Consider the following 18,611-nt stretch of genomic DNA (forward strand, 5'->3'; position numbering starts at 1 on the left):
CACAATGGGCAGTCTCACGTTAGGGCCGGCCTTAGGGAAAATGGCACCCTGGGCAAACTTGCGTTTTGGTGCCCCTGGCCCCCATGTGCATGGCACACTCCCACCCACATTGCCCTGGCCCCCAATGGGCTCCCTACCCTCTTCACCCCTAACCCCTGCACTGTGCCCCCTTCACTCCTAATCCCTGGTCCCTCCTGCGCCCCTAATCCCTGCACCCCCTTCAATCCTACCCCCTGCACTTCCCTCCTGTGCCCCTAACCCATGCACTGTGCCCTCTTTACCCCAACCCCTACCCCCTTCCTGTGCCCCTAACCCCTGCATGCACATGGGAAAACTGATCTGGATGCAATGATGGAGTCGCTGGAATTGCTGCTCGCTACCCCCCATACTGCTGCTCCTCTGCCCCACCCCCGTGCACCCATAGAGGGCTGTGAGCAAGGGGGAGCAAGGAGTGAGGTCAGGGCTCCCTGCATCCAGGTCACTTTCCCTGCCTGGGCTGCTTAAGGACAGAGCAGCAGCTCCTGATGCTCACGTCACAGCACTGTCTCTTTAAAAAAACACTCAGGACCAGGCACCTGAAGTTCAGACACAAGCAGCTGCCCGCAGCAGTAGATGGAGAGAAGCAGCAGCACACACAGATTCCCCCTGTCCCATCACCCCAGCTCAGTGGAGACTGGGTACATGGTGGGGGGGCAGTGACAGATTTAGAGTTAGTGGGGCCCTGTATGCAGGTTCAATTTCAGGGAACCCCCCTCGGGACCCAGCCAAGAAAAAGAACATTCTCTCTTCTCTCCCCTCCCGTCCCCGAGGTACCTTCATTGAGGCAAGAGGTTGGGGTGCAGGAGGAGTGTGGGGGTCAGGCTCTGGGAGGAAGTTTGGGTGCTGTCATAAATATAAAGGGAAGGGTAAACCCCTTTGAAATCCCTCCTGGCCAGGGGAAAGCTCCTCTCACCTGTAAAGGGTTAAGAAGCTAAAGGTAACCTCGCTGGCACCTGACCAAAATGACCAATGAGGAGACAAGATACTTTCAAAAGCTGGGAGGAGGGAGAGAAACAAAGGGTCTGTGTCTGTCTGTAGTCGTCTTGGCCAGGGACAGAACAGGAATGGAGTCTTAGAACTTTTAGTAAGTAATCTAGCTAGGTATGTGTTAGATTATGATTTCTTTAAATGGCTGAGAAAAGAATTGTGCTGAATAGAATAACTATTTCTGTCTGTGTATCTTTTTTGTAACTTAAGGTTTTGCCTAGAGGGGTTCTCTATGTTTTTTAATCTAATTACCCTGTAAGATATCTACCATCCTGATTTTACAGGGGGGATTTCTTTATTTCTATTTACTTCTATTTTTTATTAAAAGTCTTCTTGTAAAACACTGAATGTTTTTTCATTGTTCTCAGATCCAAGGGTTTGGGTCTGTGGTCACCTATGCAAATTGGTGAGGCTTTTTATCCAACATTTCCCAGGAAAGGGGGGGTGCAAGTGTTGGGAGGATTGTTCATTGTTCTTAAGATCCAAGGGTCTGGGTCTGTAGTCACCTAGGCAAATTGGTGAGGCTTTTTACCAAACCTTGTCCAGGAAGTGGGGTGCAAGGTTTTGGGAAGTATTTTGGGGGGAAGGACGCGTCCAAACAGCTCTTCCCCAGTAACCAGTATTAGTTTGGTGGTGGTAGCGGCCAGTCCAAGGATAACGGGGGTAATATTTTGTACCTTGGGGAAGTTTTGACCTAAGCTGGTAAAGATAAGCTTAGGAGGGTTTTCATGCAGGTCCCCACATCTGTACCCTAGAGTTCAGAGTGGGGGAGGAACCTTGACAGGTGCGGGCTCTGGGCTGGGGCAGGGCAGTGGCGCTTACTTCGGGCGGCACGCCTCCCAAAGTGACCAGCACACACACTCATAGATTCATAGAAGGTTAGGGTTGGAAGGGACCTCAGGAGGTCATCTAGTCCAACCCCCTGCTTGAAGCAGGACCAATCCCCAGTTTTTGCCCCAGATCCCTAAATGGCCCCCTCAAGGATTGAACTCACAACCCTGGGTTTAGCAGGCCAATGCTCAAACCACTGAGCTATCCCTCCCCCACTCCTCCAGGAGTGGCTCCTAGGCTGGGGGGAGGGGTCTCCGTGAGCTGCTGCCCGTGGGCGCCGGCCCCGCAGCTCCCAGTGGCCACAGTTCCTGGCCAATGAGAGCTGCAGAGTCGGCGCTTGGGGTGGGGGCAGCATGCGGGGACAACCCCCCCCCCCCCACCAGGGACCACAGGAACATACTGGCCGCTTCCAGAAGCGGTATGGCACGGAGGGAGGGAGGCAGAGCGGGCAGGAAGCTGCCTTAGCCCTGCTGCTGGCACGTCTCTGTGTGCCTCTGTGGTGGAGGGGGACAGTGGCAGTGCACGCAGCTGCCTCCCCCACTGCCAGGGGCACACAGAGACATGCCAGCAGCTGGCCGCTTCTGGGAGCAGCATGGAGCCACCAGGCCACGGCATGCAGGCACCCTGTCTGCCTGAGCCCTGCTGTGCTGTCGGCTGGGACTTAGGAGCAGGTTGTCAGATGAGATTTCTCCTTTGTTTTGGGGGTCCCTCAGTCACTGGGGGCCCCGTGCCAGCACACAGTTTGTTTCATGGTAAGTCTGCTCCTGGGTGGGGGCAGGGGGACACCCCAACAGCAGCCTCCCCCAGCCCGCACAGCAGACAGGTGGTCATTTCCAGTCTGGAGTGGCCAGGGACTCCGGGGAGGAATAAGGGGAGAGGGACAGGAGCGGCGGTAGCTGCACAGAGCAGTGGAGCAGTGGGGCACCCCTGCTCCAGAGAAGTCACCTGGCTCACTGCCCCCTGCAGCTTGGGTCCCTACCCCCACTTTCCTACCCGCAGGGCTGGCCCTGGTCTTGTTCTCCTCCCCTCCTCTCCCACAGTCCCACTCCCAGCACTCGGAGACAAGGATACATACCTCGAACCCCTGGGTGCGGGCGATGGGGCGACTGACCGTGGGTCGCTGCAGGGACACACACTGCAGGCAGCTGGAGCCCAGCCACAGAAGGAGCACGAGGAGGAGAAGAGGGCCGGCAGCAGTGGGAGAAGTACGCACCACGACCCCTCAACAGCTGCCTGTTGAGCGTTCGTGAGTCACACTAGTTCGTCCTCAGCCCTGACCCAACCCAAGCCATAGGAGCTGCGCCTGCGGGCAGAGGCAGCATGTGGAGCCCCCGGCGTCCCCTAAGCCTAGGAGAAAGATATGCTGGCTGTTTCCTGGGAGCCGCAGGAAGCTAGCAGCGAGCCTGCCAGTCCTGCTGTGTGGTGCTGACAACCAGACTGTCAACTGCCTGGTCAGTAGGGCTGACCGGAGCCACGAGGATCCCTTTTTGACAGGGTGTTTTGGTTGAAAACCGGACACCTGGTCACCCTATGATAGCATACACCGTATTATGTATCTTTCTTTCATAGATTTGGATTTGTGTGCGCAACCTTTGTATTTAGTAATTGTTCTTTAAAAGCTATAAACCTGGCAAATTGAGGCACAGTGACTAGTAAGAAGGTAGGAGTGTCGATGAGCTGCCTTTCAGGTTACGCAATTTAGTATTCCTCTTTTGGGGACAATAAGAAAGTAAGGTCTTGTCTGCACTAGAGTTTTGTCAACAAAAATCAACAAAACATTGGAGGTATACACACAACAGGGTTCCTCCCACCAGTTTAACTCCCTTGCTATGCCAACAAAATAAAACCACCTCGACGAGCAGCATAGAGCTTTTTGCAATATAGTTAGAGTGACCCAGCATCAGTGTAGATAGTGCACTTGTTTATGTCACTGTAATTGACCTCCAGGAAGTGTCCCACAATGCCCATCATGACTGAATTGGTCAGCAGTTTGAACTCTGCTGCTCTGCAGGTACACAGGGATGCACTCTCTCCAGTTTAAAGGCTCCCTCAATTTTTGAAATTCCTCTTCCTGTTTGCTCGGCGTGTACTGTTCACACAGCATCTTCCCAGCTGACCATGCTGGCTTTCCACAAAAACATGCACTCACTCATGGAGCACACTGGAGCTGTTGGATCTGATGGATCTGGGGGAAGAGGAGATTGTGCATCACAGCTTTGCTCAAGCCATAGGAACTTTGATATCTACAGGCAGATTACTTGTGGCACACAGGAGAAGGAACATGAAACGGACATGCAGCAGTGCTGTGCTAAAATCAAGGAGCTGAGGAAGGCATGGCAGAAGGCAAGGGAGGGCAACTGTTGCTCTGGTGCAGGGCTGAAGATATGCCACTTCTACAAGTAGCTGCACGCCATCAAGAGCCCTGTAGACACTTTAGGGGGACTGGAGGCAATGGCCAGTGGAGCCAAGGACAAAGTGGTGGATGAGGAAGTGGAGTTGGAGGAGAAAGTGGGAGATGCGACAGGGTCATCCGGTGGCATGGCAAACCAGGACCTATTTTTGACTCTAGCCAGTCCCAGCACTCCAGCTCAGCACTCACTAAGCAGGAGAGGCAAGCTCTACTAAGTAGGTATTTTGCTTTGATACTGCACAGTGATAGGAGATTGAGGTCTCATTTACTTTGTTATACGGTAGAGGATGGATAAGGAATAGAAATTAACAATGAAGGCTATGAAGCCACACAGTGGGGGCCCAGCGGAAAAAGTTTAACGTACACCAGGATGTCTCGGGAATCCTACATAGAGATCTCTAGGAAACTTTCACGTAGATACTCTGCAATCCTCTGCCGAAGATTCCTTGGCAGAGCTGCCTTATTTTTTCCCCCTGCTGTAGGAAACTGTGTCGTACCAAATGGCAGCTATTTCTGCAGGGACCAAAGCAGCACACAGACTCAGTCTGAAGCTGCACACATGCAGGAAATGCACCCCATGGCAGGCTTCTATGACCATCGGAATATTTTACTCATTGAGGTCTAACCTGCCAAAAAGGCAGTGCCAACGACCTTTTAATCTGCCAAAGGCACATTCAACTGTCATTTTAGTATCTGCTGAACCTGTTGTTGAAGTGCTCCTTGCTGCTGTCTAGGTTCCCAGTGTAAGGCTTCATGAGCCATGGGAGTAAAGGATAGACAGGGTCTCCCAGGATCACTGTGGATATTTGCACATACCCCATTGGAATATTCTGGTCTGGAAATAAAGTTCCAGCATGCAGCTTTCAAAAAGTCCAGTGTTCCTAAAGATGTGTGCATCATGCACCTTCCCTGAGCAACCCGCATTGATGTCATTGAAACGGCCCCAATGATCCACCAGCACCTGCAAGACCATGGAGAAGTAGCCCTTTTGTTTGATGTACTCTGTCGCAAGATGGTCTGGGGCCAAAATTGGGATGTGTGTGCCATCTACCAACCTGCCGCAGGTTAGGGAATCCCATTGCCGCAAAGCCATCAATTATTTTCTGTACATTACCCATAATCATGGTCCTTCTTAGCCAGAGGCGATTAATGGCCCTGCACACTTGCATCACCGCAACCCCCACAGTGGACTTTCCCACTCCAAACTGATTCACGACTGACTAGTAGCAGTCTGGAGTTGCCAGCTTCCACCCAGTGATCACTACTCACTTTTCCACTGTGAGGGCAGCTCTCATTCTGGTGTCCTTGCACCGCAGGGCAGGGGTGAACTCCGCGCACAGTTCCAGGAAGAAAAGGAGTACTTGTGGCACCTTAGAGACTAACAAATTTATTTGAGCATAAGCACAAGTAGTCTCTAAGGTGCCACAAGTACTCCTGTTCTTTTTACGAATACAGACTAACACGGCTGCTACTCTGAGTTCCAGGAAGGTGGCTTTGCACCTCCAAAAATTCTGCGGCCATCGCTCATCATCCCATACATGCATCACAATGCAATACTATCACGAGTACCAATGGTCCACCGTGTGCAACTGCTCCATGAATGCCATCAGCAATCTTGAATTGTTTCTTTCCATTACACACTGCAGGGGAGGCACCACAGATTGATTTTCTGTTTCTCAGCTCATGAAATATGACAGAACCAGCCACACTGTGTTCATAAAGCTTATCACTAGACTGGTCAGCAGTTCAGGATCCATGCTTTCAGGCAGCAAAGGCGGGTGCAGAGTTTACAGGGGCTGTTAAAAAATGGCAACAAAACAATTGTGGAAGCCCATGGAATGATATGACGGAAAGAACTGTATCATGGGACTGTGAGCATGCCCTCATGATGCACTGAGATCCGTTCCCAGATCTCCCACCAGTAGAGGGTGGTGAGTTGCACAGGGGAATAGCTACCCATGAGGCAATGCTCTCTCTATCAATGCAAGAGCACCAACTGTGGACGTGCTCTGCTGACACAAGGAGCGTTGCATGGACATGCACAACCAATGTAATTAAAGCAGTACTGGGTTGTCAATGTAAGTTGACTAAACTCTGTAGCGTAGACAAGTCCTTAGTCTTCCAAGTTACTATGAAATTAAAAGACAGAAATATAGCAAAAGAAATCTCGGCTGCTCAGTGGAGGGGTTCAGCAACAGGAAACACTGAATTCCCCATCAGGCATCAACAGGACCTAGCTGAACCCACAGGTACATGGGGAGAGAAATGATCATCTCCAGGATCCAAGGCAGACAGCTATTTATAGATCAACGCAGATACCCTCAATAACACTCTGAAGCCAATAGAAAACTAAAATGTAAAAAAGCAGCAGACCGGTTCTTCAAAAAGTACCCAATGCTTGGATTCTGTTAGCTGTCTAAACAGAGACAAGCAAAAGCTGGAGTAAAACAAAGCATTAAACAAGAAAGTCCACAGACTCTCAGCTACTCAGACATCATCGGGATTTGTCAGTTTGTATTTCACAGGACAGTCATGGGCGGCAGGTGTAATAGGCCAGGGAAGGCAGAGCCGCAGGATGCTGGGCTGGGGATGCTCGGGCCGGCCGGCACGGCTGGGGCCAGCCCAGGGCTCCTGTGGCGAGGGTGGGTGGGTGTGGCTCGGGGTTCCAGCTGGCCCGGGGCTTGAAGGGGCTCCTGGCTCCTGTTGCGGAGGGTGGGGCCTCGTCAGGAAGGGGTGGGGCCCAGGATCCACCACCATCCATAAGGGTAGTGCTACTCTGAAATAGCCAAGAGTTTCAGCAAACTGACAACATATCTGTTATTAGTGACCTTCTAACTGAGCTTTACCTTTGTCATTTTGTTTTATCCTTTGGATGAAGGGCATGAGATAGAGCGCGAGTCTTTACACAGGCTTTCCCTAGTACAAACTAATACCTGCTGTCCATCATATCTGAAATTCAAGTTAAACCAATAAAAACCACACAGCAGCTATAATTGGGAAAAGCAAATTCGACACATTCTGCTAAACCAGCCTCTCTGACTCGTTCTGAGCTGAGGTGGTTAATAGAGTTTGGCCTCACCTACCACCAAGAACCAAACTATTCAGATGTCAAACATGATTCCATTCCCAAACTATAGATACTGGGCCAGATACTCAGCTGATGAAAATCAGCATAGCATAGCTCAATTTATAAACAGGAAGCTACACCAGGTTACCCAGGCAGAGGATCTGGCCCACAGGTATTCAGTGGTAATCTTTGTAGTTTTACAAGAGAAAAAAAAATACAGGATATATTTGCATTCCTCCAACATCCTTTTGTCATCACCCAAATTAGGACAGGAAAGCAATCACCAAAGAGCTTTGGTCAAGTACTGCAGCCCTTGGGGCTACAGGAGCTGACAACAATGCTAACAATTATACAACCATCCACACAGCTACCTCAGACAGAAGTGAGGCAGACAAACACAGCAAGATGAAACAGCACAACAGAGCATTAAATGTTTCTCTCCACCTCACTTTGTTTAGATTTAAAGGCTTAACAGCATAAGCAGCAAGGATATATGCAGACAAGTTGACTATGACTCTTGCAATTAGCTTGATGCAGAAGAATGTATTCCCATACCACACAATTTAACCATATAGGACAAAAATCTTCTATGGAAAATGACAAAAGTGGATGTGAACTAAGAGGTTTTATTTTACAGGTCAGGAATAAGGGAAGGTAGCTGCAGCTGCTCCGCCTATATCCTCTATATTGCCATTCCTTGCCAAGTGACTGTCTTCAGCAAAAAGGCAAAACTATGCCATGACAGCCAATTTCACAACACATAATGTCCATGCTGAGGTTAGATGAACAGCTAAGATCATTTGTCTTACGCTGTGTCTACATTTGACAGAGGATCACAAACGGCTTTCCACCAGCCCTCCCTCAATGTTGAAGCTGTAAATGTAAACATATCTCCAAGCTATTACAGATTTTTTTAAAAAATTGTATCAGCCACCCAGTCAGGTCTACACGACACAGTCTGATAATGCTCCTGCTAGTGGTGCTGCATCAATAAAATAGCCTAGTACAGACAACTTTAGAATGAGACGTTCTAAAATGCTGTGTTAAAATATATGTTGAACTCTGTTGACCCTGTCCATACAGTATGACAATTGTTTTCAACATTGGCTGAAGGGGACCTCTGGGGGAAATCTTATTTTATTCCCAGAGTCAGACAACAGCTCACTTTTCTAAGGCAAAAAGAAAAGGAGTACTTGTGGCACCTTAGAGACTAACCAATTTATTAGAGCATAAGCTTTCGTGAGCTACAGCACACTTCATCAGATGCATATCGTGGAAACTGCAGCAGACTTTATATATACACAGAGAATATGAAACAATACCTCCTCCCACCCCACTGTCCTGCTGGTAATAGCTTATCTAAAGTGATCATCAGGTGGGCCATTTCCAGCACAAATCCAGGTTTTCTCACCCTCCACCCCCCCCACACAAATTCACTCTCCTGCTGGTGATAGCCCATCCAAAGTGACAACTCTTTACACAATGTGCATGACAATCAAGTTGGGCTATTTCCTGCACAAATCCAGGTTTTCTCACATCCCCCCCACCCCCATACACACACAAACTCACTCTCCTGCTGGTAATAGCTCATCCAAACTGACCACTCTTCACTTGACCCAGTCACAGAATGAAAATCTGCAGAGGAGCGGTATTGCTTTCTCTACTTACGTCTCATCCACTCTTGTATTAAAACCATGTTACCTAAAACCATTTAAAGCCAAGTCCTAAATTGCTTCCAGCTAAAACAGTGTGGCTTCCCCCGCCCTCACAACTCATTCCAAATATAAAAGGTATGTATAACATGCATTTCCTAGCAATTTGGATAGGATTAAGCCATTTTTGAAGACTGCATTAAGATTTTTACTTAGTTTCATATTCTTAAAAAGTGGTCCTAACATATTTTATTCCCAATTGACCCCAACCAGATAAACACACAAATTGCATTTTAATATAGTTTTGATTTATAAAGCCAGCCCCCATTTATATTTGAAATAAAATGGATAGACTAAAATATAATTTTTTGTCTCATATATAAAAAAGTATGCACCTCCAAAGCACACTATCCTTCACTAGCACAAATCTTCCCTTCAGCAAATGCCTGCGAAGAGAGATGAGACTTCGGTCTCTGCAACCACCAGGGAAAGCAGATTTCAGTGTCTGGGGTCCCAGCTGACCCCAATGTACATGGGGAAAGAAATGATCATGTCCAGGATCCAAGGCAGAGGCCTATTTAGAGATCAATGCAGATACTCTCAATAACACTCTGAAGCCAATAGAAAACAGCTATAAATGCGAAAGAATTTTGTTTCTTGTTCCTAACATCACATACTGGACAGGCAAATGCACAGGCAAACGCACTGAAGAACCAGAGTGGTAAACAATGGTTGCTGCAAAACACAGTACATTTTACTAACCCAGTCTATGCCTTTGTGACTGCTACATTAATGTGAGAAACTATCAGAAGCCTGCATCCCAAGAAAGGGGAAAAAATTCATAGGCAGGAGTTGTAGACCAAGCTGGATGAGCAAGCATCTCAGAGATGTGATTAAGAAAAAGCAGAAAGCATATAGGGAGTGGAAGATGGGAGGGATTAGCAAGGAAAGCTACCTTATTGAGGTCAGAACATGTAGGGATAAAGTGAGAAAGGCCAAAAGCCATGTAGAGTTGGACTTTGCAAAGGGAATTAAAAGCAATAGTAAAAGGTTCTATAGCCATATAAATAAGCAGAAAACAAAGAAAGAAGAAGTGGGACCGCTAAACACTGAGGATGGAGTGGAGGTTAAGGATAATCTAGGCATGGCCCAATATCTAAATAAATACTTTGCCTCAGTCTTTAACGAGGCTAATGAGGAGTTTAGGGATAATCTTCATCCAAGAATATTAAAGGAACTGGCACATGAAATTGCAAGCCCATTAGCAAGAATTTTTAATCAATCTGTACACTCAGGGGTTGTACCGTATGACTGGAGAATTGCTAACATAGTTCCTATTTTTAAGAAAGGTAAAAGAAGTGATCTGGGTAATTACAGGCCTGTTAGTTTGACATCTGTAGTATGCAAGGTCTTGGAAAAAAATTTGAAGGAGAAAGTAGTTAAGGACATTGAGGTCAATAGTAATTGGGACAAAATACAACATGGCTTTACAAAAGGTAGATCATGTCAAACCAACCTAATCTCCTTCTTTGAGAAGGTAACAGATTTTTAGACAAAAGGGAACGTAGTGGATCTAATTTACCTCAGTTTCAGTAAGGCATTTGATATGGTTCCACACGGACAATTATTTGCTAAACTGGAAAAGATGGGGGTCAATATGAAAATTGAAAGGTGGATAAGGAACTGGTTAAAGAGGAGACTACAGCGGGTCATACTGAAAGGTGAACTATCAGACTGGAAGGAGGTTACTAGGGGAGTTCCTCAGGGATCGGTTTTGGGACCAATCTTATTTAATCTTTTTATTACTGACCATGGCACAAAAAGCAGGAATGTGCTAATAAAGTTTGTGGATGACACGAAGCTGGGAGGTATTACCAATACAGAGAAGCACCGGAATATCATACAGGAAGATCTGGATGACCTTGTAAACTGGAGTAATAGTAATAGGATGAAATTTAATAGTGAAAAGTGCAAGGTCATGCATTTAGGGATTAATAACAAGAATTTCTGTTGTAAACTGGCCACACATTACTTGGAAGTAACAGAGGAGGAAAAGGACCTCGGAGTATTGGTTGATCAGAGGATGACTATGAGCCGCCAATATGATATGGCCGTGAAAAAAGCTAATGCGGTCTTGGGATGCATCAGGCGAAGTATTTCCAGTAGAGATAAGGAGGTGTTAGTACCGTTATACAAGGACCAGTGAGACCTCATCTGAAATATTGTGTATTTGGGGTCGGGAAGGAATTTTCCTCCAGGGCAGATTGGAAGAGGCCCTGGAGGTTTTTCGCCTTCCTCTGTAGCATGGGGCACGGGTCACTTGCTGGAGGATTCTCTGCTCCTTGAAGTCTTTAAACCACGATTTGAGGACTTCAATAGCTCAGACACAGGTGAGAGGTTTTTCACAGGAGTGGGTGGGTGAGATTCTGTGGCCTGCGTTGTGCAGGAGGTCGGACTAGATGATCATAATGGTCCCTTCTGACCTTAGTATCTATGAATCTATGTGGAGGCTAAGTAGGCAAATGTATCTACAGTGCTAGTGGAGTAGCCACAGAACCCTGTTCTATAGATTTAGAGGGCTTGATTCTCCAGATAGAACTTGGGCATGGTAGAAAGGGAAAGTTGACAAGCCGTGCCATAAATTTAGCTCAAGAAGAAAACTTTAACTTGTATTGCTAATGTAATATTCCTGCGGGAACCTTAACTAGCAGGGAATCAGGTTTAGTGGAGCCTTGGCTTCACCATGCCCCTTTCCGTCAACCGGGACCAGGGTTGCAGAACAGGAGGTGGTGGAGACAGGTGGCAGAGCCCCCTCCTCTAGCTTTACCCCTGTTTGAGATTCCCCCTGAGCGGGGGGATCTCTCCAGCACCTATTCCACCCATTTGAAGTTTCCTTTGTGCAAAACTAATTTTGCAGACCAGCGAATCCAGCATAGAGACTGTACAGAATGCTCAAAAAGACCTAAATATAGTAATATATTTAATAAAGTGATAAGTTAAGTGAACGCCTCAAGAATGGTTAAGAATAGAATGCACACATCATCCTTCAAGTATAGTGTCTTATATGCGGGGGCTCAGAGCCTGGGCCACATGCTCTGTACTATTTCACCAGCCACAGTGGCCCAAAACACAGTGGACTTGGAGGATTTGGCCTGAGCCTGAGTGTGTTTGGGTCAGACAGATGTTTTATGGATTTTTTATACCCCCACCAACCCTTCAGTGCCAGCATAGAGAGAAATGATTTGGAGAAAGGGGTGTGGCCAGGACTCTCCTCCACAGAGGTATCTACTAGCTGCCATTGGCAAATGGGGTGGGGAATAGCAGCCTGCCTAGCATAGACCAGCCAATGGACAAGGGGAGTGAGAAAGTCACTTCTGCATCCCCGACCCCATCCCGTGCTGTGTGTTCCTTGCCCACAATTGAGGAACTGGTTCTGTATTTTGAGTTATCTTGGTCTACCAAAATATAATACTTTACATGTAGCAACTTTTATCTAGAAGCAGAAGGTTCTAAGTATGTTTCAGTCTCATAAGAGATCACACACCTCTAGGATCGAGTACAGTGTACGTTTATTAGTGCTAACAACTGGTGTACAGATTAAAATTTAAAAGATTATGCACATTTTTATGAAAAATGCTGCAGAAAAAAGTCAATTTCCATATGCAAAGAATCAGTGTACAAAGTACTTTTTCTGATGCAGTAAAAGAGACCATCATCTTGTTCTGGATTTGTACAGCACCTATCACAATGGGGTCCTGATACATGACTGTGGCTCTGAGATGCTACCGTAACACAAACAAACAAACCAACATAAGTGTGTTGCATGACAAGCAGGAAGTCTCCTCTCCCCTGCCTGGCTTCATACCACCAGTAAATGGGTTAGGAAAAAGGCCACCCCTCCTGAGAGGACCCTCTTGAAATCTGGAGGTATAAGCAAAGAAAAATCCATGGCAGTTTGGGCTAACAGTACTCTACACGTATTGTTGTTATTGTTTGGTTATCATAGATACTGGCACCAGCATGGTCACTTCTTCCATCCTTGGGTTGGGGGTTTATGTTAAGGACACACTAAATCTAGCAATATTTCCCATTTGAAGTATAGGGAATGGCTCTGAAACCTGTTACTACCTAAAATTAGAATGACCTTTTAAAGGGCACCCATGTTCCTTAGAAGTTCACATTTTTTGTTTGTTTGTTTTTGAATATTATTTATCACTGGTGATACAGAACAGTGGAAGGAAAACTGAGTCAGCCATGGTATAAGTTTTTACTTCAATGTGAATAAAAATATAAACCATAGTAATGGTACCATAAAGAGTTTCTTTCACCTTAATAACTTTGGAATCCTGTATGTTCTTAAGACAGTAGAGAAAATGGGAAGAAGAAGATAGTTATATTAGAATAGTGCCCAGAGGCTCAAGTCAGGAGTGGGGCCGCATTGTATCAGGCTTTGCACACAGAGAGACAAAGACACAGTCCCTGCCCCAAGAAACTTACAAATCTAAGGTTTCAGGTTACTATGCACACACTTGCCTTCTCACTCTCTTCCTCACCTCTTGCAGTGCCAGTAAGATATTAAAATCACAAAAAAATACCATATGATCTCTCCATAAGACAAGCTTTTCTTACCTATTATTGATACCTGCTCGCATTAGTTAAATTATTTACAAGCTAGCAATGAAAGACTGAGGTTATCAGGTAGTCTCTGAGGACCAAAGATCCACTCGGATTTTAAATAACGATGGTGTTTCACACATACACACACACACACACACTCTCTCTCTCTCTCTCCCAGAATCAAATGCTACTACAGTGGTTCTTTAAATGTGAGAAAACGGCCTGAATCCCTGAACAAACCATGTAGCTTGTTCACTATTGCTGAAAGAGGAGGTCAATAATATTGTCCATGACAGCTTATTAGGAAGCAACATCAAAAGTGTTTGCTGGCATGGGATGTTGGTAACAGAAGAATCTCCTCAGTACTTCTATAGTCTGTCCACAATTCTCAACTTCGAATGAAGCTGTGTGTATCACCTTCAACCTGCAGTTCACTGCTTCAGATTTCAGAAGATTTAAGCAATAGTTCTATATTTGATACTCACAAACTGCCTTGAGCTCTGTCAGTTTTCTCCTCCTCCAACTGGAAGCCAGTGTTAAGGAAAATATTCCCTCCTCTGCATCCGTCTCTCTCAGGCTAGTCTAGTAGAAGGATGACATCATCGCTCCAGACATGCACCTGATTCTCAGGAAACTGCCCCTCCTCCAACAGACAGGTCATTGTTTTTTTTAAAGTGACAGAGACTGCCCTTCCCAGTACATTCCCAGCACTGCGGAATGTGCTCCCCCTAATCATTCTATTTCTGTGTCCCATCCCCACCATTCTTCTTCACATTGCCAGAACATAAAAAGCTTCCTTGGAGGAGCCACAGCAAAATTCATTTTCAGCTGAAATGCAGGTCAAATCATTCACTGCTGCTGCATGCCAAGTGATGCACTGAAAGCAGCTGTTTGTTCTCATCTTTTCAGCTCCAGATTCAGAGGCAAAAATGATGCTATGTTAAGTTTTCCAACTCACTTTATTCTACTCCATTTACTCTTTACCCACCTCATCCCCCCTTGTGCCTCCATCTTTCAACACGCCTTTTCTTGCTCTGACCCCCACAACATACAACACACTGCCTAGGATCTCGCTAAACATTATTTGTGCATTTCGGCAAAGTATATTCATTCAAGACTGCTGGAAGGTAAAGTACTTCCTGTTAACTCCAGATACTGTACAAACCACCAGAAAGTTATACAATGCTTATAGTACTTGTGGCACCTTAGAGACTAAAAAATTTATTTGAGCATAAGCTTTCGTGAACTACAGCTCACTTCACTGGATGCAGCTGTAGCTCACGAAAGCTTATTCTCAAATAAATTTGTAAGTCTCTAAGGTGCCACAAGTACTCCTTTTCTTTTTGCAGATACAGACTAACACGGCTGCTACTCTGAAACCAATGCTTATAGTGATACAGTGTCTGACCCAATCAGTGATATATTCCTGGGGTTCTTCCCAACTGTGAGGCAGTAGCTATTAAGGGGAGGGAGAGCGGTAAGACAAGCGGGAGTTTGTAAGAAGTTGTAGCATTACTCATTCAAGGCACCACCTACATACTATGGTCATTTTCTAAAGTTTTCCCTACTGTTGCCTACTCTGGTTCAGTTCCACCAATGTGTGATGTTTAGATGCTGCTTGTAATTATTAGAACTGGGAGCACTGGCTCTTGGGAGTCTGAAAGGTCAGAAAACAGGAAGGAGAGGGGGAAAGTTGAGAAGGTAGAGTGAGAGCTACAGAGGGTGCAGCAGCAGCTTGGTAAAGAGGTTTCCACTTTATTTTTAAAGTCCTGTTGAAGTTTGTTAGTACCTTGCGTGGTTGCTACAACATTTTGGTGATAAGGCTGGATCTTCTGCCTCTGAACCCACCTGCACCTTTTCTGCAAAGCCCAGGTGAGCATCCAATAGCTTTTACTGCCTGGATCCACATGTTTGAGACTTATCTGCTTGCAATCAGTGCTACAGAGATTTCTGAAGTAAGAAAGCGTGCTCTGCTAATCCACTGCCTTGGAGCAGAAGGGCAGAGTATATTTACACCTTTCCCCTTGCAGATGATAAATATGAGACTGCACTCACTGCATTAAAGAATTTTTTTGTGCCAAAAGTGAATGTAGTAGCTAATCACTATAGATTTTGCCAGCGTGAGCAGAGAACAGGGGAGATTATAATGCAGTATATTGCTTCCCTCAGGAGTCTGATTGTAACTTGTGACTTTGGGAATATGGCAGATGAGATGATTAGAGACCAGCTCATTGAGAAAACAACCATGCTTCGTGTAAGAGAATGTTTACTTCTAGAACCACAACTTACACTAGAAGAAGCAATAACCATTGCTACCGAGACTGAGTCAGCTACAGCTGAAGCCAAAATAATGAGCATGGATACGGGAGGCACAGTCCAGGCTGTGACTCCTTTGCAGGAAAGTTCACTATCACTGCAGACAAACAATTACAAGAGGAAAACTAATGAAAAACTACCGAATCAGCAAATTCAAAATACAGTAAAAGCATGCTTTCGCTGTGGATCCCCACAACACCTTGCAAGCTACACAGGATGTCCGGCAAAAGTAGCTCAGTGCAATCATTGCAAAAAGATTGGGCATTTTGCTAAAGTATGTCGCAGCAGCCAGTTCAATCAACAGGTGCATGTAGTTACAATACCAGATGTTACTGTGCTGAGTGTGGACAAAATCACTACTGCACATATTCCAGAACAGATAAAATGCACTGTAAACGTTTCTGCCATACCCTCAGGCAAATCACACTCTATTCAGCTAATGTTGGACACTGGCTCAGCAGTATCTATACTACCCGATTCCATCTATCTGCATTACTTTAAAGATGTGCCCCTTACTGAACCCAAACTTCACTTGGTGTGCTATTTGAAAAACCAGATTCCAGTACATGACTGCCTGCCAGCAATAGTTACTTTTGGTGATTGCTCTGTAACTGCAGAGTTCTACATTGTCCACAAAGGCACTCCTATCCTTGGCAGATATTTATTGGCTGCTTTAAATCTCAGGGTAGTTAATGGACGAATTGATTTTCCTCAGCAAAGCACTTTTGCGGTACACACACCAGTTTTGGCTGGGACCCAACACCAGGTTGAGGAAAAACTCAGCTGTGCTTATGGGTTTCTGCATAAAGTTAAAATGCAGAATAATGTGATGCCTGTAGGACAGAAGTTACGGCGCTTACCATTTTCAGTCAGGGAAGCTGTTTCAGAGGAACTTAGAATACCTGTTCAAAAGGACATTATTAAAAAGATTGACTCCTCGGAATGGGTTTCACCTATACTAGTGAGGCAGTGCTATCTGGATGATATTATCGTGTTTGGAAATACTTCTGAGGAGCATAACAATAACCTGCAGTCTGTACTAAACTGCATCAGCAAAGCAGGCCTCAAGCTCAATAGGTCCAAATGCAAATCTAGACAAACTGAACTCTCCTTTCTGGGGCACACAATTTCACAGGCTGAACTAAAAAAACCTGATCCAGATCATATCCTGGCAATTTCAAATGCTCCTCCTCCAACAGATTTGCAAACCTTACATTTCTTCTTGATCTTACCTCCTGGTATGCAAAATTCATTCTCAATTATGCTTCTGTCATTGAACCATTATTAGAATTACTACGGAGAAGTTGAACCTTAGTGTGGACAACGGATGCATAAGCTAGTTTTGAAACAGTGAAAGACTTGATTGTACATAGTCCAGTACTTACAATTGTGGGCAATGCAGGACTGAATAGTGCAACAACTGATGCTTCTGATTATGGACTTGGGGCTGTCCTCACACAACTGCATGAGGACAACACAGAGAGGACTGTTGCATTTGCTTCAAGGACACTAAGTAATCCTAAGAGAAAATATTCTACAGTTGAAAAAGAAGCACCTGCTTGTGTCTGGGCTCCTGAAAAATAGAGAACTTAACTGTGGGTCCGTACGTTCAAGTTGCACACAGACCACAGCCCTTTGATGACTTTGCTCACCATGAAAGGGCTGGGAAGAGCAGGATATCTTATTGCTAGATGGTCTGCAAGACTACTCTCTTTCATTTATGAATTGGAATATAAGCCTGGAAACCAAAATGTGGTCGCTGATTGCCTTTCTCGCCTGCCTTTGCCTTCACCAGATAGTACACCAGAGGATGAGGATGTAGTAGTTGCGCTTATTACAAGCGCCCTTATTGCAGTTACAAAAGAACAATTTCAAGCTGTTTATTCAGCTTGTCCAATTCAACAAAAACTATGGGAATTTCTGACAAAGAGATGGCCCAGTAACCCTAAAAACCTTGACCCAGTTTTGCTGCCTTATTTTAGAGTTTGGGATGAACTTCCTTTGCTTGATGGCTGTGTGCTACGAGGTACACACCAGCTCCTTGTGCCAGAAGAATTACAGTCAAAACTCATACACCTGACATATGATACTCAAAGAATTGTCAGAACCAAACAACTACGGGATCTGTATTTGTGGCCAGGGATGGACTCTCAAACTGAAGCACTCATAAAATCCTGTGTCACTTGCCAAATGCATGATAAGACAGCAGTGATATGTACCCCTCCATTACAGCCTGTTCCTCTTCCTGAATCTGCATAGGAAAAAGTGGCGATTGATCTTGTAGGACCCTTTGATACTGCTCCAAGTGACTGTTGTTATGCCATCACTTTAATAGACTATTTCAGTAAATGGCCTGAGGTAGCGTTTACATTGCAAATATCTTCTGCTACAGTAATTAAGTTCCTTTCTTCAGTTTTTAGCAGGGAAGGTAACCCCAAAGAACTGGTTTCAGATAATGTTAGTCAATTTACTTCCCTGGAGTTTGAGACTTTTCTAGCAGAGAGGAACATTTTACACAGAAGGTCATCCCTATATTACCCTCAAGCCAAAGGGGAAATAGAATGGTTTAACAGAAGTTTGAAAGAGTTTGCAAAAGGCTAAACTGGAAGGGTGATTGTGGATAACCTTCACTACTGATTTCTTACAAGCATACCGGGCTACACGACATGCCACAGCGCAAAGATCACTCACA

The 18,611-nt window shown here is 45.6% G+C and overlaps 1 protein-coding gene across 18 annotated transcripts in view; it reads right to left on the reverse strand.

The window, feature by feature from the left end:
• Window positions 1-18,611, reverse strand: part of USP54 (ubiquitin specific peptidase 54) — a 279,027-nt gene that overhangs the window by 189,591 nt on the left and 70,825 nt on the right. Inside the window, exon 1 of one of the 18 annotated variants that reach the window (XM_073352840.2) lies at window positions 14,089-14,558. The exons of the other annotated variants lie outside the window; for them this stretch is intronic. The gene's annotated coding sequence lies outside the window, so the exon portion shown is untranslated. Of the gene's footprint in view, window positions 1-14,088; window positions 14,559-18,611 lie in introns of those variants that run through there. 18 annotated transcript variants of the gene reach the window in all.

Source organism: Lepidochelys kempii, chromosome 7, assembly GCF_965140285.1.
Source record: "Lepidochelys kempii isolate rLepKem1 chromosome 7, rLepKem1.hap1, whole genome shotgun sequence".
Taxonomy (NCBI): domain Eukaryota; kingdom Metazoa; phylum Chordata; order Testudines; family Cheloniidae; genus Lepidochelys; species Lepidochelys kempii.